Source organism: Channa argus, unplaced genomic scaffold, assembly GCF_033026475.1.
Source record: "Channa argus isolate prfri unplaced genomic scaffold, Channa argus male v1.0 Contig057, whole genome shotgun sequence".
NCBI classification, from domain to species: Eukaryota; Metazoa; Chordata; class Actinopteri; order Anabantiformes; family Channidae; genus Channa; species Channa argus.
Genome location: NW_027125276.1, coordinates 112,289 through 135,623, shown reverse-complemented (window position 1 = coordinate 135,623; position 23,335 = coordinate 112,289). Strand labels below are relative to the sequence as shown.

Genomic DNA, 23,335 nt, shown 5'->3' with positions numbered 1-23,335 from the left:
TTTTCACATTAGGGAGTTAGGGTTAGCGACTGTCTTTTGGTTTGTTTATTTCTATCAGGCTAGCTAGCACTTTCTGTGGGAAATGGCTTATTTTGTTTATTATGTTGGCCTTGGTTCGCCCTGAGTTGTAGTGTCATGTTTTGTTTGACACTTTCTTTCGTTTAAAATAAATATCATTCTGTTGGAACATCTCGATCCTGGATTTTGGTTTGGGGATCGGAGAGGGAACATGCTAATTTATCTTTGTATGTTGCACCCTGACCCCCTAGACAGGGGCGTAACAGACCAGTACAGTTATAGTACTTTGTACTTTGCCACATTTATCTTCTTCTTAGCAAGTGTCATGCATTCTGCTTCTCCAGCGTTTTTAAGAGCTGTTGATGATGTCAAATGCAGCTTACGGCCCCACCGCTCTCTAAGCGCCCGATCTCGTCCGATCTCGGCAGCCAAATAGAGCCGGGCCTGGTTAGTACTTGGTAGGAAGACCGCCTGGGAATACCAGGTGCTGTAAGCTTTTTTGCTTGGGTTTACGGGCAGCACAAGCTGGTGTTACTGCCTATTTATTCATAGAAATTGTTCTATATTTTCATCAAATTTTGTTCTTTCATTGCTGTTTTGCTACTTTATTGGTTTGCCAACCATCGTGCTTCATTACTAGTAGACCATGTTACGGTCCTGGCCATATGTGTTGTTTTTATTTTGTTGTTCTTATAGGTGCCCTGCCTGATTGGCTGGATTGGGGGGCACTACAGGAAGCTGATTGGTCCATCCTACACTTCCTGGAGTTTTAAAAGTACGGTTCCCAACAGCTAGCGAGGCTCTTTCTGGCATCAGCACCTGTTTGCTGTTCTTGGTTTCCAAACCTTATTTAGCATTTTTGAATTGTTAGGTTTTGTGCCGTGGTTTTGTTTATAAATTGTATATTTTGTAAATAGTATTAAATCTGTAGGGGTGAACTGCCATTTTCTTTGGAGTGTTTTCACATTAGGGAGTTAGGGTTAGCGACTATCTTTTGGTTTGTTTATTTCTATCAGGCTAGCTAACACTTTCTGTGGGAAATGGCTTATTTTGTTTATTATGTTGGCCTTGGTTCGCCCTGAGTTGTAGTGTCATGTTTTGTTTGACACTTTCTTTCGTTTAAAATAAATATCATTCTGTTGGAACATCTCAATCCTGGATTTTGGTTTGAGGATCGGAGAGGGATCATGCAAATTTATCTTTGTATGTTTCACCCTGACCCCCTAGACAGGGGCGTAACAGACCAGTACAGTTATAGTACTTTGTACTTTGCCACATTTATCTTCTTCTTAGCAAGTGTCATGCATTCTGCTTCTCCAGCGTTTTTAGGAGCTGTTGATGATGTCAAATGCAGCTTACGGCCACACCGCTCTCTAAGCGCCCGATCTCGTCCGATCTCGGCAGCCAAATAGAGCCGGGCCTGGTTAGTACTTGGTAGGAAGACCGCCTGGGAATACCAGGTGCTGTAAGTTTTTTTGCTTGGGTTTACGGGCAGCACAAGCTGGTGTTACTGCCTATTTATTCATAGAAATTGTTCCATATTTTCATCAAATTTTGTTCTTTCATTGCTGTTTTGCTACTTTATTGGTTTGTCAACCATCGTGCTTCATTACTAGTAGACCATGTTACGGTCCTGGCCATATGTGTTGTTTTTATTTTGTTGTTCTTATAGGTGCCCTGCCTGATTGGCCGGATTGGGGGGCAGTACAGGAAGCTGATTGGTCCATCCTACACTTCCTGGAGTTTTAAAAGTACGGTTCCCAACAGCTAGCGAGGCTCTTTCTGGCATCAGCACCTGTTTGCTGTTCTTGGTTTCCAAACCTTATTTAGCATTTTTGAATTGTTAGGTTTTGTGCCGTGGTTTTGTTTATAAATTGTATATTTTGTAAATAGTATTAAATCTGTAGGGGTGAACTGCCATTTTCTTTGGACCGTTTTCACATTAGGGAGTTAGGGTTAGCGACTGTCTTTTGGTTTGTTTATTTCTATCAGGCTAGCTAGCACTTTCTGTGGGAAATGGCTTATTTTGTTTATTATGTTGGCCTTGGTTCGCCATGAGTTGTGTCATTTTTTGTTTGTCACTTTCTTTCGTTTAAAATAAATATCATTCTGTTGGAACATCTCGATCCTGGATTTTGGTTTGGGGATCGGAGAGGGAACATGCTAATTTATCTTTGTATGTTGCACCCTGACCCCCTAGACAGGGGCGTAACAGACCAGTACAGTTATAGTACTTTGTACTTTGCCACATTTATCTTCTTCTTAGCAAGTGTCATGCATTCTGCTTCTCCAGCGTTTTTAAGAGCTGTTGATGATGTCAAATGCAGCTTACGGCCCCACCGCTCTCTAAGCGCCCGATCTCGTCCGATCTCGGCAGCCAAATAGAGCCGGGCCTGGTTAGTACTTGGTAGGAAGACCGCCTGGGAATACCAGGTGCTGTAAGCTTTTTTGCTTGGGTTTACGGGCAGCACAAGCTGGTGTTACTGCCTATTTATTCATAGAAATTGTTCTATATTTTCATCAAATTTTGTTCTTTCATTGCTGTTTTGCTACTTTATTGGTTTGCCAACCATCGTGCTTCATTACTAGTAGACCATGTTACGGTCCTGGCCATATGTGTTGTTTTTATTTTCTTGTTCTTATAGGTGCCCTGCCTGATTGGCCGGATTGGGGGGCAGTACAGGAAGCTGATTGGTCCATCCTACACTTCCTGGAGTTTTAAAAGTACGGTTCCCAACAGCTAGCGAGGCTCTTTCTGGCATCAGCACCTGTTTGCTGTTCTTGGTTTCCAAACCTTATTTAGCATTTTTGAATTGTTAGGTTTTGTGCCGTGGTTTTGTTTATAAATTGTATATTTTGTAAATAGTATTAAATCTGTAGGGGTGAACTGCCATTTTCTTTGGACCGTTTTCACATTAGGGAGTTAGGGTTAGCGACTGTCTTTTGGTTTGTTTATTTCTATCAGGCTAGCTAGCACTTTCTGTGGGAAATGGCTTATTTTGTTTATTATGTTGGCCTTGGTTCGCCATGAGTTGTGTCATTTTTTGTTTGTCACTTTCTTTCGTTTAAAATAAATATCATTCTGTTGGAACATCTCGATCATGGATTTTGGTTTGGGGATCGGAGAGGGAACATGCTAATTTATCTTTGTATGTTGCACCCTGACCCCCTAGACAGGGGCGTAACAGACCAGTACAGTTATAGTACTTTGTACTTTGCCACATTTATCTTCTTCTTAGCAAGTGTCATGCATTCTGCTTCTCCAGCGTTTTTAAGAGCTGTTGATGATGTCAAATGCAGCTTACGGCCACACTGCTCTCTAAGCGCCCGATCCCGTCCGATCTCAGCAGCCAATTATGGCCGGGCCTTGTTAGTACTTGGTAGGAAGACCGCCTGGGAATACCACGTGCTGTAAGCTTCTTTGCTTGGGTTTACGGGCAGCACAAGCTGGTGTTACTGCCTATTTATTCATAGAAATTGTTCTATATTTTCATCAAATTTTGTTCTTTCATTGCTGTTTTGCTACTTTATTGGTTTGCCAACCATCGTGCTTCATTACTAGTAGACCATGTTACAGTCCTGGCCATATGTGTTGTTTTTATTTTCTTGTTCTTATAGGTGCCCTGCCTGATTGGCCGGATTGGGGGGCAGTACAGGAAGCTGATTGGTCCATCCTACACTTCCTGGAGTTTTAAAAGTACGGTTCCCAACAGCTAGCGAGGCTCTTTCTGGCATTAGCACCTGTTTACTTTTCTTGGTTTCCAAACCTTATTTAGCATTTTTGAATTGTTAGGTTTTGTGCCGTGGTTTTGTTTATAAATTGTATATTTTGTAAATAGTATTAAATCTGTAAGGGTGAACTGCCATTTTCTTTGGAGTGTTTTCACATTAGGGAGTTAGGGTTAGCGACTATCTTTTGGTTTGTTTATTTCTATCAGGCTAGCTAACACTTTCTGTTGGAAATGGCTTATTTTGTTTATTATGTTGGCCTTGGTTCGCCCTGAGTTGTAGAGTCATGTTTTGTTTGACACTTTCTTTCGTTTAAAATAAATATCATTCTGTTGGAACATCTCGATCCTGGATTTTGGTTTGGGGATCGGAGAGGGAACATGCTAATTTATCTTTGTATGTTGCACCCTGACCCCCTAGACAGGGGCGTAACAGACCAGTACAGTTATAGTACTTTGTACTTTGCCACATTTATCTTCTTCTTAGCAAGTGTCATGCATTCTGCTTCTCCAGCGTTTTTAAGAGCTGTTGATGATGTCAAATGCAGCTTACGGCCACACCGCTCTCTAAGCGCCCGATCTCGTCCGATCTCGGCAGCCAAATAGAGCCGGGCCTGGTTAGTACTTGGTAGGAAGACCGCCTGGGAATACCAGGTGCTGTAAGGTTTTTTGCTTGGGTTTACGGGCAGCACAAGCTGGTGTTACTGCCTATTTATTCATAGAAATTGTTCTATATTTTCATCAAATTTTGTTCTTTCATTGCTGTTTTGCTACTTTATTGGTTTGCCAACCATCGTGCTTCATTACTAGTAGACCATGTTACGGTCCTGGCCATATGTGTTGTTTTTATTTTCTTGTTCTTATAGGTGCCCTGCCTGATTGGCCGGATTGGGGGGCAGTACAGGAAGCTGATTGGTCCATCCTACACTTCCTGGAGTTTTAAAAGTACGGTTCCCAACAGCTAGCGAGGCTCTTTCTGGCATCAACACCTGTTTGCTGTTCTTGGTTTCCAAACCTTATTTAGCATTTTTGAATTGTTAGGTTTTGTGCCGTGGTTTTGTTTATAAATTGTATATTTTGTAAATAGTATTAAATCTGTAGGGGTGAACTGCCATTTTCTTTGGACTGTTTTCACATTAGGGAGTTAGGGTTAGCGACTGTCTTTTGGTTTGTTTATTTCTATCAGGCTAGCTAGCACTTTCTGTGGGAAATGGCTTATTTTGTTTATTATGTTGGCCTTGGTTCGCCCTGAGTTGTAGTGTCATGTTTTGTTTGACACTTTCTTTCGTTTAAAATAAATATCATTCTGTTGGAACATCTCGATCCTGGATTTTGGTTTGGGGATCGGAGAGGGAACATGCTAATTTATCTTTGTATGTTGCACCCTGACCCCCTAGACAGGGGCGTAACAGACCAGTACAGTTATAGTACTTTGTACTTTGCCACATTTATCTTCTTCTTAGCAAGTGTCATGCATTCTGCTTCTCCAGCGTTTTTAAGAGCTGTTGATGATGTCAAATGCAGCTTACGGCCCCACCGCTCTCTAAGCGCCCGATCTCGTCCGATCTCGGCAGCCAAATAGAGCCGGGCCTGGTTAGTACTTGGTAGGAAGACCGCCTGGGAATACCAGGTGCTGTAAGCTTTTTTGCTTGGGTTTACGGGCAGCACAAGCTGGTGTTACTGCCTATTTATTCATAGAAATTGTTCTATATTTTCATCAAATTTTGTTCTTTCATTGCTGTTTTGCTACTTTATTGGTTTGCCAACCATCGTGCTTCATTACTAGTAGACCATGTTACGGTCCTGGCCATATGTGTTGTTTTTATTTTGTTGTTCTTATAGGTGCCCTGCCTGATTGGCTGGATTGGGGGGCACTACAGGAAGCTGATTGGTCCATCCTACACTTCCTGGAGTTTTAAAAGTACGGTTCCCAACAGCTAGCGAGGCTCTTTCTGGCATCAGCACCTGTTTGCTGTTCTTGGTTTCCAAACCTTATTTAGCATTTTTGAATTGTTAGGTTTTGTGCCGTGGTTTTGTTTATAAATTGTATATTTTGTAAATAGTATTAAATCTGTAGGGGTGAACTGCCATTTTCTTTGGAGTGTTTTCACATTAGGGAGTTAGGGTTAGCGACTATCTTTTGGTTTGTTTATTTCTATCAGGCTAGCTAACACTTTCTGTGGGAAATGGCTTATTTTGTTTATTATGTTGGCCTTGGTTCGCCCTGAGTTGTAGTGTCATGTTTTGTTTGACACTTTCTTTCGTTTAAAATAAATATCATTCTGTTGGAACATCTCAATCCTGGATTTTGGTTTGAGGATCGGAGAGGGATCATGCAAATTTATCTTTGTATGTTTCACCCTGACCCCCTAGACAGGGGCGTAACAGACCAGTACAGTTATAGTACTTTGTACTTTGCCACATTTATCTTCTTCTTAGCAAGTGTCATGCATTCTGCTTCTCCAGCGTTTTTAGGAGCTGTTGATGATGTCAAATGCAGCTTACGGCCACACCGCTCTCTAAGCGCCCGATCTCGTCCGATCTCGGCAGCCAAATAGAGCCGGGCCTGGTTAGTACTTGGTAGGAAGACCGCCTGGGAATACCAGGTGCTGTAAGTTTTTTTGCTTGGGTTTACGGGCAGCACAAGCTGGTGTTACTGCCTATTTATTCATAGAAATTGTTCCATATTTTCATCAAATTTTGTTCTTTCATTGCTGTTTTGCTACTTTATTGGTTTGTCAACCATCGTGCTTCATTACTAGTAGACCATGTTACGGTCCTGGCCATATGTGTTGTTTTTATTTTGTTGTTCTTATAGGTGCCCTGCCTGATTGGCCGGATTGGGGGGCAGTACAGGAAGCTGATTGGTCCATCCTACACTTCCTGGAGTTTTAAAAGTACGGTTCCCAACAGCTAGCGAGGCTCTTTCTGGCATTAGCACCTGTTTACTTTTCTTGGTTTCCAAACCTTATTTAGCATTTTTGAATTGTTAGGTTTTGTGCCGTGGTTTTGTTTATAAATTGTATATTTTGTAAATAGTATTAAATCTGTAGGGGTGAACTGCCATTTTCTTTGGAGTGTTTTCACATTAGGGAGTTAGGGTTAGCGACTATCTTTTGGTTTGTTTATTTCTATCAGGCTAGCTAACACTTTCTGTGGGAAATGGCTTATTTTGTTTATTATGTTGGCCTTGGTTCGCCCTGAGTTGTAGAGTCATGTTTTGTTTGACACTTTCTTTCGTTTAAAATAAATATCGTTCTGTTGGAACATCTCAATCCTGGATTTTGGTTTGAGGATCGGAGAGGGAACATCCAAATTTATCTTTGTATGTTGCACCCTGACCCCCTAGACAGGGGCGTAACAGACCAGTACAGTTATAGTACTTTGTACTTTGCCATATTTATCTTCTTCTTAGCAAGTGTCATGCATTCTGCTTCTCCAGCGTTTTTAAGAGCTGTTGATGATGTCAAATGCAGCTTACGGCCACACCGCTCTCTAAGCGCCCGATCTCGTCCGATCTCGGCAGCCAAATAGAGCCGGGCCTGGTTAGTACTTGGTAGGAAGACCGCCTGGGAATGCCAGGTGCTGTAAGCTTTTTTGCTTGGGTTTACGGGCAGCACAAGCTGGTGTTACTGCCTATTTATTCATAGAAATTGTTCTATATTTTCATCAAATTTTGTTCTTTCATTGCTGTTTTGCTACTTTATTGGTTTGCCAACCATCGTGCTTCATTACTAGTAGACCATGTTACGGTCCTGGCCATATGTGTTGTTTTTATTTTCTTGTTCTTATAGGTGCCCTGCCTGATTGGCCGGATTGGGGGGCAGTACAGGAAGCTGATTGGTCCATCCTACACTTCCTGGAGTTTTAAAAGTACGGTTCCCAACAGCTAGCGAGGCTCTTTCTGGCATCAGCACCTGTTTGCTGTTCTTGGTTTCCAAACCTTATTTAGCATTTTTGAATTGTTAGGTTTTGTGCCGTGGTTTTGTTTATAAATTGTATATTTTGTAAATAGTATTAAATCTGTAGGGGTGAACTGCCATTTTCTTTGGACCGTTTTCACATTAGGGAGTTAGGGTTAGCGACTGTCTTTTGGTTTGTTTATTTCTATCAGGCTAGCTAGCACTTTCTGTGGGAAATGGCTTATTTTGTTTATTATGTTGGCCTTGGTTCGCCCTGAGTTGTAGAGTCATGTTTTGTTTGACACTTTCTTTCGTTTAAAATAAATATCGTTCTGTTGGAACATCTCAATCCTGGATTTTGGTTTGAGGATCGGAGAGGGAACATCCAAATTTATCTTTGTATGTTGCACCCTGACCCCCTAGACAGGGGCGTAACAGACCAGTACAGTTATAGTACTTTGTACTTTGCCATATTTATCTTCTTCTTAGCAAGTGTCATGCATTCTGCTTCTCCAGCGTTTTTAAGAGCTGTTGATGATGTCAAATGCAGCTTACGGCCACACCGCTCTCTAAGCGCCCGATCTCGTCCGATCTCGGCAGCCAAATAGAGCCGGGCCTGGTTAGTACTTGGTAGGAAGACCGCCTGGGAATGCCAGGTGCTGTAAGCTTTTTTGCTTGGGTTTACGGGCAGCACAAGCTGGTGTTACTGCCTATTTATTCATAGAAATTGTTCTATATTTTCATCAAATTTTGTTCTTTCATTGCTGTTTTGCTACTTTATTGGTTTGCCAACCATCGTGCTTCATTACTAGTAGACCATGTTACGGTCCTGGCCATATGTGTTGTTTTTATTTTCTTGTTCTTATAGGTGCCCTGCCTGATTGGCCGGATTGGGGGGCAGTACAGGAAGCTGATTGGTCCATCCTACACTTCCTGGAGTTTTAAAAGTACGGTTCCCAACAGCTAGCGAGGCTCTTTCTGGCATCAGCACCTGTTTGCTGTTCTTGGTTTCCAAACCTTATTTAGCATTTTTGAATTGTTAGGTTTTGTGCCGTGGTTTTGTTTATAAATTGTATATTTTGTAAATAGTATTAAATCTGTAGGGGTGAACTGCCATTTTCTTTGGACCGTTTTCACATTAGGGAGTTAGGGTTAGCGACTGTCTTTTGGTTTGTTTATTTCTATCAGGCTAGCTAGCACTTTCTGTGGGAAATGGCTTATTTTGTTTATTATGTTGGCCTTGGTTCGCCATGAGTTGTGTCATTTTTTGTTTGTCACTTTCTTTCGTTTAAAATAAATATCATTCTGTTGGAACATCTCGATCCTGGATTTTGGTTTGGGGATCGGAGAGGGAACATGCTAATTTATCTTTGTATGTTGCACCCTGACCCCCTAGACAGGGGCGTAACAGACCAGTACAGTTATAGTACTTTGTACTTTGCCACATTTATCTTCTTCTTAGCAAGTGTCATGCATTCTGCTTCTCCAGCGTTTTTAAGAGCTGTTGATGATGTCAAATGCAGCTTACGGCCCCACCGCTCTCTAAGCGCCCGATCTCGTCCGATCTCGGCAGCCAAATAGAGCCGGGCCTGGTTAGTACTTGGTAGGAAGACCGCCTGGGAATACCAGGTGCTGTAAGCTTTTTTGCTTGGGTTTACGGGCAGCACAAGCTGGTGTTACTGCCTATTTATTCATAGAAATTGTTCTATATTTTCATCAAATTTTGTTCTTTCATTGCTGTTTTGCTACTTTATTGGTTTGCCAACCATCGTGCTTCATTACTAGTAGACCATGTTACGGTCCTGGCCATATGTGTTGTTTTTATTTTCTTGTTCTTATAGGTGCCCTGCCTGATTGGCCGGATTGGGGGGCAGTACAGGAAGCTGATTGGTCCATCCTACACTTCCTGGAGTTTTAAAAGTACGGTTCCCAACAGCTAGCGAGGCTCTTTCTGGCATCAGCACCTGTTTGCTGTTCTTGGTTTCCAAACCTTATTTAGCATTTTTGAATTGTTAGGTTTTGTGCCGTGGTTTTGTTTATAAATTGTATATTTTGTAAATAGTATTAAATCTGTAGGGGTGAACTGCCATTTTCTTTGGACCGTTTTCACATTAGGGAGTTAGGGTTAGCGACTGTCTTTTGGTTTGTTTATTTCTATCAGGCTAGCTAGCACTTTCTGTGGGAAATGGCTTATTTTGTTTATTATGTTGGCCTTGGTTCGCCATGAGTTGTGTCATTTTTTGTTTGTCACTTTCTTTCGTTTAAAATAAATATCATTCTGTTGGAACATCTCGATCATGGATTTTGGTTTGGGGATCGGAGAGGGAACATGCTAATTTATCTTTGTATGTTGCACCCTGACCCCCTAGACAGGGGCGTAACAGACCAGTACAGTTATAGTACTTTGTACTTTGCCACATTTATCTTCTTCTTAGCAAGTGTCATGCATTCTGCTTCTCCAGCGTTTTTAAGAGCTGTTGATGATGTCAAATGCAGCTTACGGCCACACTGCTCTCTAAGCGCCCGATCCCGTCCGATCTCAGCAGCCAATTATGGCCGGGCCTTGTTAGTACTTGGTAGGAAGACCGCCTGGGAATACCACGTGCTGTAAGCTTCTTTGCTTGGGTTTACGGGCAGCACAAGCTGGTGTTACTGCCTATTTATTCATAGAAATTGTTCCATATTTTCATCAAATTTTGTTCTTTCATTGCTGTTTTGCTACTTTATTGGTTTGCCAACCATCGTGCTTCATTACTAGTAGACCATGTTACAGTCCTGGCCATATGTGTTGTTTTTATTTTCTTGTTCTTATAGGTGCCCTGCCTGATTGGCCGGATTGGGGGGCAGTACAGGAAGCTGATTGGTCCATCCTACACTTCCTGGAGTTTTAAAAGTACGGTTCCCAACAGCTAGCGAGGCTCTTTCTGGCATCAGCACCTGTTTACTTTTCTTGGTTTCCAAACCTTATTTAGCATTTTTAAATTGTTAGGTTTTGTGCCGTGGTTTTGTTTATAAATTGTATATTTTGTAAATAGTATTAAATCTGTAAGGGTGAACTGCCATTTTCTTTGGAGTGTTTTCACATTAGGGAGTTAGGGTTAGCGACTATCTTTTGGTTTGTTTATTTCTATCAGGCTAGCTAACACTTTCTGTTGGAAATGGCTTATTTTGTTTATTATGTTGGCCTTGGTTCGCCCTGAGTTGTAGAGTCATGTTTTGTTTGACACTTTCTTTCGTTTAAAATAAATATCATTCTGTTGGAACATCTCGATCCTGGATTTTGGTTTGGGGATCGGAGAGGGAACATGCTAATTTATCTTTGTATGTTGCACCCTGACCCCCTAGACAGGGGCGTAACAGACCAGTACAGTTATAGTACTTTGTACTTTGCCACATTTATCTTCTTCTTAGCAAGTGTCATGCATTCTGCTTCTCCAGCGTTTTTAAGAGCTGTTGATGATGTCAAATGCAGCTTACGGCCACACCGCTCTCTAAGCGCCCGATCTCGTCCGATCTCGGCAGCCAAATAGAGCCGGGCCTGGTTAGTACTTGGTAGGAAGACCGCCTGGGAATACCAGGTGCTGTAAGGTTTTTTGCTTGGGTTTACGGGCAGCACAAGCTGGTGTTACTGCCTATTTATTCATAGAAATTGTTCTATATTTTCATCAAATTTTGTTCTTTCATTGCTGTTTTGCTACTTTATTGGTTTGCCAACCATCGTGCTTCATTACTAGTAGACCATGTTACGGTCCTGGCCATATGTGTTGTTTTTATTTTCTTGTTCTTATAGGTGCCCTGCCTGATTGGCCGGATTGGGGGGCAGTACAGGAAGCTGATTGGTCCATCCTACACTTCCTGGAGTTTTAAAAGTACGGTTCCCAACAGCTAGCGAGGCTCTTTCTGGCATCAACACCTGTTTGCTGTTCTTGGTTTCCAAACCTTATTTAGCATTTTTGAATTGTTAGGTTTTGTGCCGTGGTTTTGTTTATAAATTGTATATTTTGTAAATAGTATTAAATCTGTAGGGGTGAACTGCCATTTTCTTTGGACTGTTTTCACATTAGGGAGTTAGGGTTAGCGACTGTCTTTTGGTTTGTTTATTTCTATCAGGCTAGCTAGCACTTTCTGTGGGAAATGGCTTATTTTGTTTATTATGTTGGCCTTGGTTCGCCCTGAGTTGTAGTGTCATGTTTTGTTTGACACTTTCTTTCGTTTAAAATAAATATCATTCTGTTGGAACATCTCGATCCTGGATTTTGGTTTGGGGATCGGAGAGGGAACATGCTAATTTATCTTTGTATGTTGCACCCTGACCCCCTAGACAGGGGCGTAACAGACCAGTACAGTTATAGTACTTTGTACTTTGCCACATTTATCTTCTTCTTAGCAAGTGTCATGCATTCTGCTTCTCCAGCGTTTTTAAGAGCTGTTGATGATGTCAAATGCAGCTTACGGCCCCACCGCTCTCTAAGCGCCCGATCTCGTCCGATCTCGGCAGCCAAATAGAGCCGGGCCTGGTTAGTACTTGGTAGGAAGACCGCCTGGGAATACCAGGTGCTGTAAGCTTTTTTGCTTGGGTTTACGGGCAGCACAAGCTGGTGTTACTGCCTATTTATTCATAGAAATTGTTCTATATTTTCATCAAATTTTGTTCTTTCATTGCTGTTTTGCTACTTTATTGGTTTGCCAACCATCGTGCTTCATTACTAGTAGACCATGTTACGGTCCTGGCCATATGTGTTGTTTTTATTTTGTTGTTCTTATAGGTGCCCTGCCTGATTGGCTGGATTGGGGGGCACTACAGGAAGCTGATTGGTCCATCCTACACTTCCTGGAGTTTTAAAAGTACGGTTCCCAACAGCTAGCGAGGCTCTTTCTGGCATCAGCACCTGTTTGCTGTTCTTGGTTTCCAAACCTTATTTAGCATTTTTGAATTGTTAGGTTTTGTGCCGTGGTTTTGTTTATAAATTGTATATTTTGTAAATAGTATTAAATCTGTAGGGGTGAACTGCCATTTTCTTTGGAGTGTTTTCACATTAGGGAGTTAGGGTTAGCGACTATCTTTTGGTTTGTTTATTTCTATCAGGCTAGCTAACACTTTCTGTGGGAAATGGCTTATTTTGTTTATTATGTTGGCCTTGGTTCGCCCTGAGTTGTAGTGTCATGTTTTGTTTGACACTTTCTTTCGTTTAAAATAAATATCATTCTGTTGGAACATCTCGATCATGGATTTTGGTTTGGGGATCGGAGAGGGAACATGCTAATTTATCTTTGTATGTTGCACCCTGACCCCCTAGACAGGGGCGTAACAGACCAGTACAGTTATAGTACTTTGTACTTTGCCACATTTATCTTCTTCTTAGCAAGTGTCATGCATTCTGCTTCTCCAGCGTTTTTAAGAGCTGTTGATGATGTCAAATGCAGCTTACGGCCACACTGCTCTCTAAGCGCCCGATCTCGTCCGATCTCGGCAGCCAAATAGAGCCGGGCCTGGTTAGTACTTGGTAGGAAGACCGCCTGGGAATACCAGGTGCTGTAAGGTTTTTTGCTTGGGTTTACGGGCAGCACAAGCTGGTGTTACTGCCTATTTATTCATAGAAATTGTTCTATATTTTCATCAAATTTTGTTCTTTCATTGCTGTTTTGCTACTTTATTGGTTTGCCAACCATCGTGCTTCATTACTAGTAGACCATGTTACGGTCCTGGCCATATGTGTTGTTTTTATTTTCTTGTTCTTATAGGTGCCCTGCCTGATTGGCCGGATTGGGGGGCAGTACAGGAAGCTGATTTGTCCATCCTACACTTCCTGGAGTTTTAAAAGTACGGTTCCCAACAGCTAGCGAGGCTCTTTCTGGCATCAACACCTGTTTGCTGTTCTTGGTTTCCAAACCTTATTTAGCATTTTTGAATTGTTAGGTTTTGTGCCGTGGTTTTGTTTATAAATTGTATATTTTGTAAATAGTATTAAATCTGTAGGGGTGAACTGCCATTTTCTTTGGACTGTTTTCACATTAGGGAGTTAGGGTTAGCGACTGTCTTTTGGTTTGTTTATTTCTATCAGGCTAGCTAGCACTTTCTGTGGGAAATGGCTTATTTTGTTTATTATGTTGGCCTTGGTTCGCCCTGAGTTGTAGTGTCATGTTTTGTTTGACACTTTCTTTCGTTTAAAATAAATATCATTCTGTTGGAACATCTCGATCCTGGATTTTGGTTTGGGGATCGGAGAGGGAACATGCTAATTTATCTTTGTATGTTGCACCCTGACCCCCTAGACAGGGGCGTAACAGACCAGTACAGTTATAGTACTTTGTACTTTGCCACATTTATCTTCTTCTTAGCAAGTGTCATGCATTCTGCTTCTCCAGCGTTTTTAAGAGCTGTTGATGATGTCAAATGCAGCTTACGGCCCCACCGCTCTCTAAGCGCCCGATCTCGTCCGATCTCGGCAGCCAAATAGAGCCGGGCCTGGTTAGTACTTGGTAGGAAGACCGCCTGGGAATACCAGGTGCTGTAAGCTTTTTTGCTTGGGTTTACGGGCAGCACAAGCTGGTGTTACTGCCTATTTATTCATAGAAATTGTTCTATATTTTCATCAAATTTTGTTCTTTCATTGCTGTTTTGCTACTTTATTGGTTTGCCAACCATCGTGCTTCATTACTAGTAGACCATGTTACGGTCCTGGCCATATGTGTTGTTTTTATTTTGTTGTTCTTATAGGTGCCCTGCCTGATTGGCTGGATTGGGGGGCACTACAGGAAGCTGATTGGTCCATCCTACACTTCCTGGAGTTTTAAAAGTACGGTTCCCAACAGCTAGCGAGGCTCTTTCTGGCATCAGCACCTGTTTGCTGTTCTTGGTTTCCAAACCTTATTTAGCATTTTTGAATTGTTAGGTTTTGTGCCGTGGTTTTGTTTATAAATTGTATATTTTGTAAATAGTATTAAATCTGTAGGGGTGAACTGCCATTTTCTTTGGAGTGTTTTCACATTAGGGAGTTAGGGTTAGCGACTATCTTTTGGTTTGTTTATTTCTATCAGGCTAGCTAACACTTTCTGTGGGAAATGGCTTATTTTGTTTATTATGTTGGCCTTGGTTCGCCCTGAGTTGTAGTGTCATGTTTTGTTTGACACTTTCTTTCGTTTAAAATAAATATCATTCTGTTGGAACATCTCAATCCTGGATTTTGGTTTGAGGATCGGAGAGGGATCATGCAAATTTATCTTTGTATGTTTCACCCTGACCCCCTAGACAGGGGCGTAACAGACCAGTACAGTTATAGTACTTTGTACTTTGCCACATTTATCTTCTTCTTAGCAAGTGTCATGCATTCTGCTTCTCCAGCGTTTTTAGGAGCTGTTGATGATGTCAAATGCAGCTTACGGCCACACCGCTCTCTAAGCGCCCGATCTCGTCCGATCTCGGCAGCCAAATAGAGCCGGGCCTGGTTAGTACTTGGTAGGAAGACCGCCTGGGAATACCAGGTGCTGTAAGTTTTTTTGCTTGGGTTTACGGGCAGCACAAGCTGGTGTTACTGCCTATTTATTCATAGAAATTGTTCCATATTTTCATCAAATTTTGTTCTTTCATTGCTGTTTTGCTACTTTATTGGTTTGTCAACCATCGTGCTTCATTACTAGTAGACCATGTTACGGTCCTGGCCATATGTGTTGTTTTTATTTTGTTGTTCTTATAGGTGCCCTGCCTTATTGGCCGGATTGGGGGGCAGTACAGGAAGCTGATTGGTCCATCCTTCACTTCCTGGAGTTTTAAAAGTACGGTTCCCAACAGCTAGCGAGGCTCTTTCTGGCAGCAGCACCTGTTTGCTGTTCTTGGTTTCCAAACCTTATTTAGCATTTTTGAATTGTTAGGTTTTGTGCCGTGGTTTTGTTTATAAATTGTATATTTTGTAAATAGTATTAAATCTGTAGGGGTGAACTGCCATTTTCTTTGGAGTGTTTTCACATTAGGGAGTTAGGGTTAGCGACTATCTTTTGGTTTGTTTATTTCTATCAGGCTAGCTAACACTTTCTGTGGGAAATGGCTTATTTTGTTTATTATGTTGGCCTTGGTTCGCCCTGAGTTGTAGTGTCATGTTTTGTTTGACACTTTCTTTCGTTTAAAATAAATATCATTCTGTTGGAACATCTCGATCCTGGATTATGGTTTGGAGACCGGAGAGGGAACATCCTAATTTATATTTGTATGTTGCACCCTGACCCCCTAGACAGGGGCGTAACAGACCAGTACAGTTATAGTACTTTGTACTTTGCCATATTTATCTTCTTCTTAGCAAGTGTCATGCATTCTGCTTCTCCAGCGTTTTTAAGAGCTGTTGATGATGTCAAATGCAGCTTACGGCCACACCGCTCTCTAAGCGCCCGATCTCGTCCGATCTCGGCAGCCAAATAGAGCCGGGCCTGGTTAGTACTTGGTAGGAAGACCGCCTGGGAATACCAGGTGCTGTAAGCTTTTTTGCTTGGGTTTACGGGCAGCACAAGCTGGTGTTACTGCCTATTTATTCATAGAAATTGTTCTATATTTTCATCAAATTTTGTTCTTTCATTGCTGTTTTGCTACTTTATTGGTTTGCCAACCATCGTGCTTCATTACTAGTAGACCATGTTACGGTCCTGGCCATATGTGTTGTTTTTATTTTCTTGTTCTTATAGGTGCCCTGCCTGATTGGCCGGATTGGGGGGCAGTACAGGAAGCTGATTGGTCCATCCTACACTTCCTGGAGTTTTAAAAGTACGGTTCCCAACAGCAAGCGAGGCTCTTTCTGGCATCAGCACCTGCTTGCTGTTCTTGGTTTCCAAACCTTATTTAGCATTTTTGAATTGTTAGGTTTTGTGACGTGGTTTTGTTATAAATTGTATATTTTGTAAATAGTATTAAATCTGTAGGGGTGAACTGCCATTTTCTTTGGACCGTTTTCACATTAGGGAGTTAGGGTTAGCGACTGTCTTTTGGTTTGTTTATTTCTATCAGGCTAGCTAGCACTTTCTGTGGGAAATGGCTTATTTTGTTTATTATGTTGGCCTTGGTTCGCCATGAGTTGTGTCATTTTTTGTTTGTCACTTTCTTTCGTTTAAAATAAATATCATTCTGTTGGAACATCTCGATCCTGGATTTTGGTTTGGGGATCGGAGAGGGAACATGCTAATTTATCTTTGTATGTTGCACCCTGACCCCCTAGACAGGGGCGTAACAGACCAGTACAGTTATAGTACTTTGTACTTTGCCACATTTATCTTCTTCTTAGCAAGTGTCATGCATTCTGCTTCTCCAGCGTTTTTAAGAGCTGTTGATGATGTCAAATGCAGCTTACGGCCACACTGCTCTCTAAGCGCCCGATCCCGTCCGATCTCAGCAGCCAAATATGGCCGGGCCTTGTTAGTACTTGGTAGGAAGACCGCCTGGGAATACCACGTGCTGTAAGCTTCTTTGCTTGGGTTTACGGGCAGCACAAGCTGGTGTTACTGCCTATTTATTCATAGAAATTGTTCTATATTTTCATCAAATTTTGTTCTTTCATTGCTGTTTTGCTACTTTATTGGTTTGCCAACCATCGTGCTTCATTACTAGTAGACCATGTTACAGTCCTGGCCATATGTGTTGTTTTTATTTTCTTGTTCTTATAGGTGCCCTGCCTGATTGGCCGGATTGGGGGGCAGTACAGGAAGCTGATTGGTCCATCCTACACTTCCTGGAGTTTTAAAAGTACGGTTCCCAACAGCTAGCGAGGCTCTTTCTGGCATCAGCACCTGTTTGCTTTTCTTGGTTTCCAAACCTTATTTAGCATTTTTGAATTGTTAGGTTTTGTGCCGTGGTTTTGTTTATAAATTGTATATTTTGTAAATAGTATTAAATCTGTAGGGGTGAACTGCCATTTTCTTTGGAGTGTTTTCACATTAGGGAGTTAGGGTTAGCGACTATCTTTTGGTTTGTTTATTTCTATCAGGCTAGCTAGCACTTTCTGTGGGAAATGGCTTATTTTGTTTATTATGTTGGCCTTGGTTCGCCCTGAGTTGTAGAGTCATGTTTTGTTTGACACTTTCTTTCGTTTAAAATAAATATCATTCTGTTGGAACATCTCAATCCTGGATTTTGGTTTGAGGATCGGAGAGGGAACATCCAAATTTATCTTTGTATGTTTCACCCTGACCCCCTAGACAGGGGCGTAACAGACCAGTACAGTTATAGTACTTTGTACTTTGCCATATTTATCTTCTTCTTAGCAAGTGTCATGCATTCTGCTTCTCCAGCGTTTTTAAGAGCTGTTGATGATGTCAAATGCAGCTTACGGCCACACCGCTCTCTAAGCGCCCGATCTCGTCCGATCTCGGCAGCCAAATAGAGCCGGGCCTGGTTAGTACTTGGTAGGAAGACCGCCTGGGAATACCAGGTGCTGTAAGCTTTTTTGCTTGGGTTTACGGGCAGCACAAGCTGGTGTTACTGCCTATTTATTCATAGAAATTGTTCTATATTTTCATCAAATTTTGTTCTTTCATTGCTGTTTTGCTACTTTATTGGTTTGCCAACCATCGTGCTTCATTACTAGTAGACCATGTTACGGTCCTGGCCATATGTGTTGTTTTTATTTTGTTGTTCTTATAGGTGCCCTGCCTGATTGGCTGGATTGGGGGGCACTACAGGAAGCTGATTGGTCCATCCTACACTTCCTGGAGTTTTAAAAGTACGGTTCCCAACAGCTAGCGAGGCTCTTTCTGGCATCAGCACCTGTTTGCTGTTCTTGGTTTCCAAACCGTATTTAGCATTTTTGAATTGTTAGGTTTTGTGCCGTGGTTTTGTTTATAAATTGTATATTTTGTAAATAGTATTAAATCTGTAGGGGTGAACTGCCATTTTCTTTGGAGTGTTTTCACATTAGGGAGTTAGGGTTAGCGACTATCTTTTGGTTTGTTTATTTCTATCAGGCTAGCTAACACTTTCTGTGGGAAATGGCTTATTTTGTTTATTATGTTGGCCTTGGTTCGCCCTGAGTTGTAGTGTCATGTTTTGTTTGACACTTTCTTTCGTTTAAAATAAATATCATTCTGTTGGAACATCTCAATCCTGGATTTTGGTTTGAGGATCGGAGAGGGATCATGCAAATTTATCTTTGTATGTTTCACCCTGACCCCCTAGACAGGGGCGTAACAGACCAGTACAGTTATAGTACTTTGTACTTTGCCACATTTATCTTCTTCTTAGCAAGTGTCATGCATTCTGCTTCTCCAGCGTTTTTAGGAGCTGTTGATGATGTCAAATGCAGCTTACGGCCACACCGCTCTCTAAGCGCCCGATCTCGTCCGATCTCGGCAGCCAAATAGAGCCGGGCCTGGTTAGTACTTGGTAGGAAGACCGCCTGGGAATACCAGGTGCTGTAAGTTTTTTTGCTTGGGTTTACGGGCAGCACAAGCTGGTGTTACTGCCTATTTATTCATAGAAATTGTTCCATATTTTCATCAAATTTTGTTCTTTCATTGCTGTTTTGCTACTTTATTGGTTTGTCAACCATCGTGCTTCATTACTAGTAGACCATGTTACGGTCCTGGCCATATGTGTTGTTTTTATTTTGTTGTTCTTATAGGTGCCCTGCCTTATTGGCCGGATTGGGGGGCAGTACAGGAAGCTGATTGGTCCATCCTTCACTTCCTGGAGTTTTAAAAGTACGGTTCCCAACAGCTAGCGAGGCTCTTTCTGGCAGCAGCACCTGTTTGCTGTTCTTGGTTTCCAAACCTTATTTAGCATTTTTGAATTGTTAGGTTTTGTGCCGTGGTTTTGTTTATAAATTGTATATTTTGTAAATAGTATTAAATCTGTAGGGGTGAACTGCCATTTTCTTTGGAGTGTTTTCACATTAGGGAGTTAGGGTTAGCGACTATCTTTTGGTTTGTTTATTTCTATCAGGCTAGCTAACACTTTCTGTGGGAAATGGCTTATTTTGTTTATTATGTTGGCCTTGGTTCGCCCTGAGTTGTAGTGTCATGTTTTGTTTGACACTTTCTTTCGTTTAAAATAAATATCATTCTGTTGGAACATCTCGATCCTGGATTATGGTTTGGAGACCGGAGAGGGAACATCCTAATTTATATTTGTATGTTGCACCCTGACCCCCTAGACAGGGGCGTAACAGACCAGTACAGTTATAGTACTTTGTACTTTGCCATATTTATCTTCTTCTTAGCAAGTGTCATGCATTCTGCTTCTCCAGCGTTTTTAAGAGCTGTTGATGATGTCAAATGCAGCTTACGGCCACACCGCTCTCTAAGCGCCCGATCTCGTCCGATCACGGCAGCCAAATAGAGCCGGGCCTGGTTAGTACTTGGTAGGAAGACCGCCTGGGAATACCAGGTGCTGTAAGCTTTTTTGCTTGGGTTTACGGGCAGCACAAGCTGGTGTTACTGCCTATTTATTCATAGAAATTGTTCTATATTTTCATCAAATTTTGTTCTTTCATTGCTGTTTTGCTACTTTATTGGTTTGCCAACCATCGTGCTTCATTACTAGTAGACCATGTTACGGTCCTGGCCATATGTGTTGTTTTTATTTTCTTGTTCTTATAGGTGCCCTGCCTGATTGGCCGGATTGGGGGGCAGTACAGGAAGCTGATTGGTCCATCCTACACTTCCTGGAGTTTTAAAAGTACGGTTCCCAACAGCAAGCGAGGCTCTTTCTGGCATCAGCACCTGCTTGCTGTTCTTGGTTTCCAAACCTTATTTAGCATTTTTGAATTGTTAGGTTTTGTGACGTGGTTTTGTTATAAATTGTATATTTTGTAAATAGTATTAAATCTGTAGGGGTGAACTGCCATTTTCTTTGGACCGTTTTCACATTAGGGAGTTAGGGTTAGCGACTGTCTTTTGGTTTGTTTATTTCTATCAGGCTAGCTAGCACTTTCTGTGGGAAATGGCTTATTTTGTTTATTATGTTGGCCTTGGTTCGCCATGAGTTGTGTCATTTTTTGTTTGTCACTTTCTTTCGTTTAAAATAAATATCATTCTGTTGGAACATCTCGATCCTGGATTTTGGTTTGGGGATCGGAGAGGGAACATGCTAATTTATCTTTGTATGTTGCACCCTGACCCCCTAGACAGGGGCGTAACAGACCAGTACAGTTATAGTACTTTGTACTTTGCCACATTTATCTTCTTCTTAGCAAGTGTCATGCATTCTGCTTCTCCAGCGTTTTTAAGAGCTGTTGATGATGTCAAATGCAGCTTACGGCCCCACCGCTCTCTAAGCGCCCGATCTCGTCCGATCTCGGCAGCCAAATAGAGCCGGGCCTGGTTAGTACTTGGTAGGAAGACCGCCTGGGAATACCAGGTGCTGTAAGCTTTTTTGCTTGGGTTTACGGGCAGCACAAGCTGGTGTTACTGCCTATTTATTCATAGAAATTGTTCTATATTTTCATCAAATTTTGTTCTTTCATTGCTGTTTTGCTACTTTATTGGTTTGCCAACCATCGTGCTTCATTACTAGTAGACCATGTTACGGTCCTGGCCATATGTGTTGTTTTTATTTTGTTGTTCTTATAGGTGCCCTGCCTGATTGGCCGGATTGGGGGGCAGTACAGGAAGCTGATTGGTCCATCCTACACTTCCTGGAGTTTTAAAAGTACGGTTCCCAACAGCTAGCGAGGCTCTTTCTGGCATCAGCACCTGTTTGCTGTTCTTGGTTTCCAAACCTTATTTAGCATTTTTGAATTGTTAGGTTTTGTGCCGTGGTTTTGTTTATAAATTGTATATTTTGTAAATAGTATTAAATCTGTAGGGGTGAACTGCCATTTTCTTTGGACTGTTTTCACATTAGGGAGTTAGGGTTAGCGACTGTCTTTTGGTTTGTTTATTTCTATCAGGCTAGCTAGCACTTTCTGTGGGAAATGGCTTATTTTGTTTATTATGTTGGCCTTGGTTCGCCCTGAGTTGTAGTGTCATGTTTTGTTTGACACTTTCTTTCGTTTAAAATAAATATCATTCTGTTGGAACATCTCGATCCTGGATTTTGGTTTGGGGATCGGAGAGGGAACATGCTAATTTATCTTTGTATGTTGCACCCTGACCCCCTAGACAGGGGCGTAACAGACCAGTACAGTTATAGTACTTTGTACTTTGCCACATTTATCTTCTTCTTAGCAAGTGTCATGCATTCTGCTTCTCCAGCGTTTTTAAGAGCTGTTGATGATGTCAAATGCAGCTTACGGCCACACCGCTCTCTAAGCGCCCGATCCCGTCCGATCTCAGCAGCCAATTATGGCCGGGCCTTGTTAGTACTTGGTAGGAAGACCGCCTGGGAATACCACGTGCTGTAAGCTTCTTTGCTTGGGTTTACGGGCAGCACAAGCTGGTGTTACTGCCTATTTATTCATAGAAATTGTTCTATATTTTCATCAAATTTTGTTCTTTCATTGCTGTTTTGCTACTTTATTGGTTTGCCAACCATCGTGCTTCATTACTAGTAGACCATGTTACAGTCCTGGCCATATGTGTTGTTTTTATTTTCTTGTTCTTATAGGTGCCCTGCCTGATTGGCCGGATTGGGGGGCAGTACAGGAAGCTGATTGGTCCATCCTACACTTCCTGGAGTTTTAAAAGTACGGTTCCCAACAGCTAGCGAGGCTCTTTCTGGCATCAGCACCTGTTTGCTTTTCTTGGTTTCCAAACCTTATTTAGCATTTTTGAATTGTTAGGTTTTGTGCCGTGGTTTTGTTTATAAATTGTATATTTTGTAAATAGTATTAAATCTGTAGGGGTGAACTGCCATTTTCTTTGGAGTGTTTTCACATTAGGGAGTTAAGGTTAGCGACTATCTTTTGGTTTGTTTATTTCTATCAGGCTAGCTAACACTTTCTGTGGGAAATGGCTTATTTTGTTTATTATGTTGGCCTTGGTTCGCCCTGAGTTGTAGAGTCATGTTTTGTTTGACACCTTCTTTCGTTTAAAATAAATATCATTCTGTTGGAACATCTCAATCCTGGATTTTGGTTTGAGGATCGGAGAGGGAACATCCAAATTTATCTTTGTATGTTTCACCCTGACCCCCTAGACAGGGGCGTAACAGACCAGTACAGTTATAGTACTTTGTACTTTGCCATATTTATCTTCTTCTTAGCAAGTGTCATGCATTCTGCTTCTCCAGCGTTTTTAAGAGCTGTTGATGATGTCAAATGCAGCTTACGGCCACACCGCTCTCTAAGCGCCCGATCTCGTCCGATCTCGGCAGCCAAATAGAGCCGGGCCTGGTTAGTACTTGGTAGGAAGACCGCCTGGGAATACCAGGTGCTGTAAGCTTTTTTGCTTGGGTTTACGGGCAGCACAAGCTGGTGTTACTGCCTATTTATTCATAGAAATTGTTCTATATTTTCATCAAATTTTGTTCTTTCATTGCTGTTTTGCTACTTTATTGGTTTGCCAACCATCGTGCTTCATTACTAGTAGACCATGTTACGGTCCTGGCCATATGTGTTGTTTTTATTTTCTTGTTCTTATAGGTGCCCTGCCTGATTGGCCGGATTGGGGGGCAGTACAGGAAGCTGATTGGTCCATCCTACACTTCCTGGAGTTTTAAAAGTACGGTTCCCAACAGCAAGCGAGGCTCTTTCTGGCATCAGCACCTGTTTGCTGTTCTTGGTTTCCAAACCTTATTTAGCATTTTTGAATTGTTAGGTTTTGTGACGTGGTTTT

At 41.8% G+C, this 23,335-nt stretch overlaps 22 pseudogenes; all 22 read left to right on the top strand.

Moving 5' to 3' along the window:
• The first annotated feature begins 395 nt into the window (after positions 1–395).
• On the top strand, positions 396–514 carry LOC137119468 (5S ribosomal RNA; annotated as a pseudogene).
• Positions 515–1,371: 857 nt separating this feature from the next.
• Positions 1,372–1,490, top strand: LOC137119417 (5S ribosomal RNA; annotated as a pseudogene).
• An 854-nt stretch (positions 1,491–2,344) lies between these two features.
• Positions 2,345–2,463, top strand: LOC137119467 (5S ribosomal RNA; annotated as a pseudogene).
• Positions 2,464–4,293: 1,830 nt separating this feature from the next.
• Positions 4,294–4,412, top strand: LOC137119493 (5S ribosomal RNA; annotated as a pseudogene).
• An 857-nt stretch (positions 4,413–5,269) lies between these two features.
• LOC137119466 (5S ribosomal RNA) lies at positions 5,270–5,388 on the top strand (annotated as a pseudogene).
• An 857-nt stretch (positions 5,389–6,245) lies between these two features.
• LOC137119416 (5S ribosomal RNA) lies at positions 6,246–6,364 on the top strand (annotated as a pseudogene).
• An 857-nt stretch (positions 6,365–7,221) lies between these two features.
• On the top strand, positions 7,222–7,340 carry LOC137119397 (5S ribosomal RNA; annotated as a pseudogene).
• Positions 7,341–8,197: 857 nt separating this feature from the next.
• LOC137119395 (5S ribosomal RNA) lies at positions 8,198–8,316 on the top strand (annotated as a pseudogene).
• An 854-nt stretch (positions 8,317–9,170) lies between these two features.
• Positions 9,171–9,289, top strand: LOC137119465 (5S ribosomal RNA; annotated as a pseudogene).
• Positions 9,290–11,119: 1,830 nt separating this feature from the next.
• LOC137119492 (5S ribosomal RNA) lies at positions 11,120–11,238 on the top strand (annotated as a pseudogene).
• An 857-nt stretch (positions 11,239–12,095) lies between these two features.
• LOC137119464 (5S ribosomal RNA) lies at positions 12,096–12,214 on the top strand (annotated as a pseudogene).
• An 857-nt stretch (positions 12,215–13,071) lies between these two features.
• On the top strand, positions 13,072–13,190 carry LOC137119512 (5S ribosomal RNA; annotated as a pseudogene).
• Positions 13,191–14,047: 857 nt separating this feature from the next.
• Positions 14,048–14,166, top strand: LOC137119463 (5S ribosomal RNA; annotated as a pseudogene).
• Positions 14,167–15,023: 857 nt separating this feature from the next.
• Positions 15,024–15,142, top strand: LOC137119415 (5S ribosomal RNA; annotated as a pseudogene).
• An 857-nt stretch (positions 15,143–15,999) lies between these two features.
• Positions 16,000–16,118, top strand: LOC137119574 (5S ribosomal RNA; annotated as a pseudogene).
• Positions 16,119–16,971: 853 nt separating this feature from the next.
• LOC137119538 (5S ribosomal RNA) lies at positions 16,972–17,090 on the top strand (annotated as a pseudogene).
• An 857-nt stretch (positions 17,091–17,947) lies between these two features.
• LOC137119573 (5S ribosomal RNA) lies at positions 17,948–18,066 on the top strand (annotated as a pseudogene).
• An 857-nt stretch (positions 18,067–18,923) lies between these two features.
• LOC137119414 (5S ribosomal RNA) lies at positions 18,924–19,042 on the top strand (annotated as a pseudogene).
• An 857-nt stretch (positions 19,043–19,899) lies between these two features.
• On the top strand, positions 19,900–20,018 carry LOC137119508 (5S ribosomal RNA; annotated as a pseudogene).
• Positions 20,019–20,871: 853 nt separating this feature from the next.
• Positions 20,872–20,990, top strand: LOC137119461 (5S ribosomal RNA; annotated as a pseudogene).
• Positions 20,991–21,847: 857 nt separating this feature from the next.
• LOC137119533 (5S ribosomal RNA) lies at positions 21,848–21,966 on the top strand (annotated as a pseudogene).
• An 857-nt stretch (positions 21,967–22,823) lies between these two features.
• Positions 22,824–22,942, top strand: LOC137119572 (5S ribosomal RNA; annotated as a pseudogene).
• Positions 22,943–23,335: the final 393 nt, after the last annotated feature.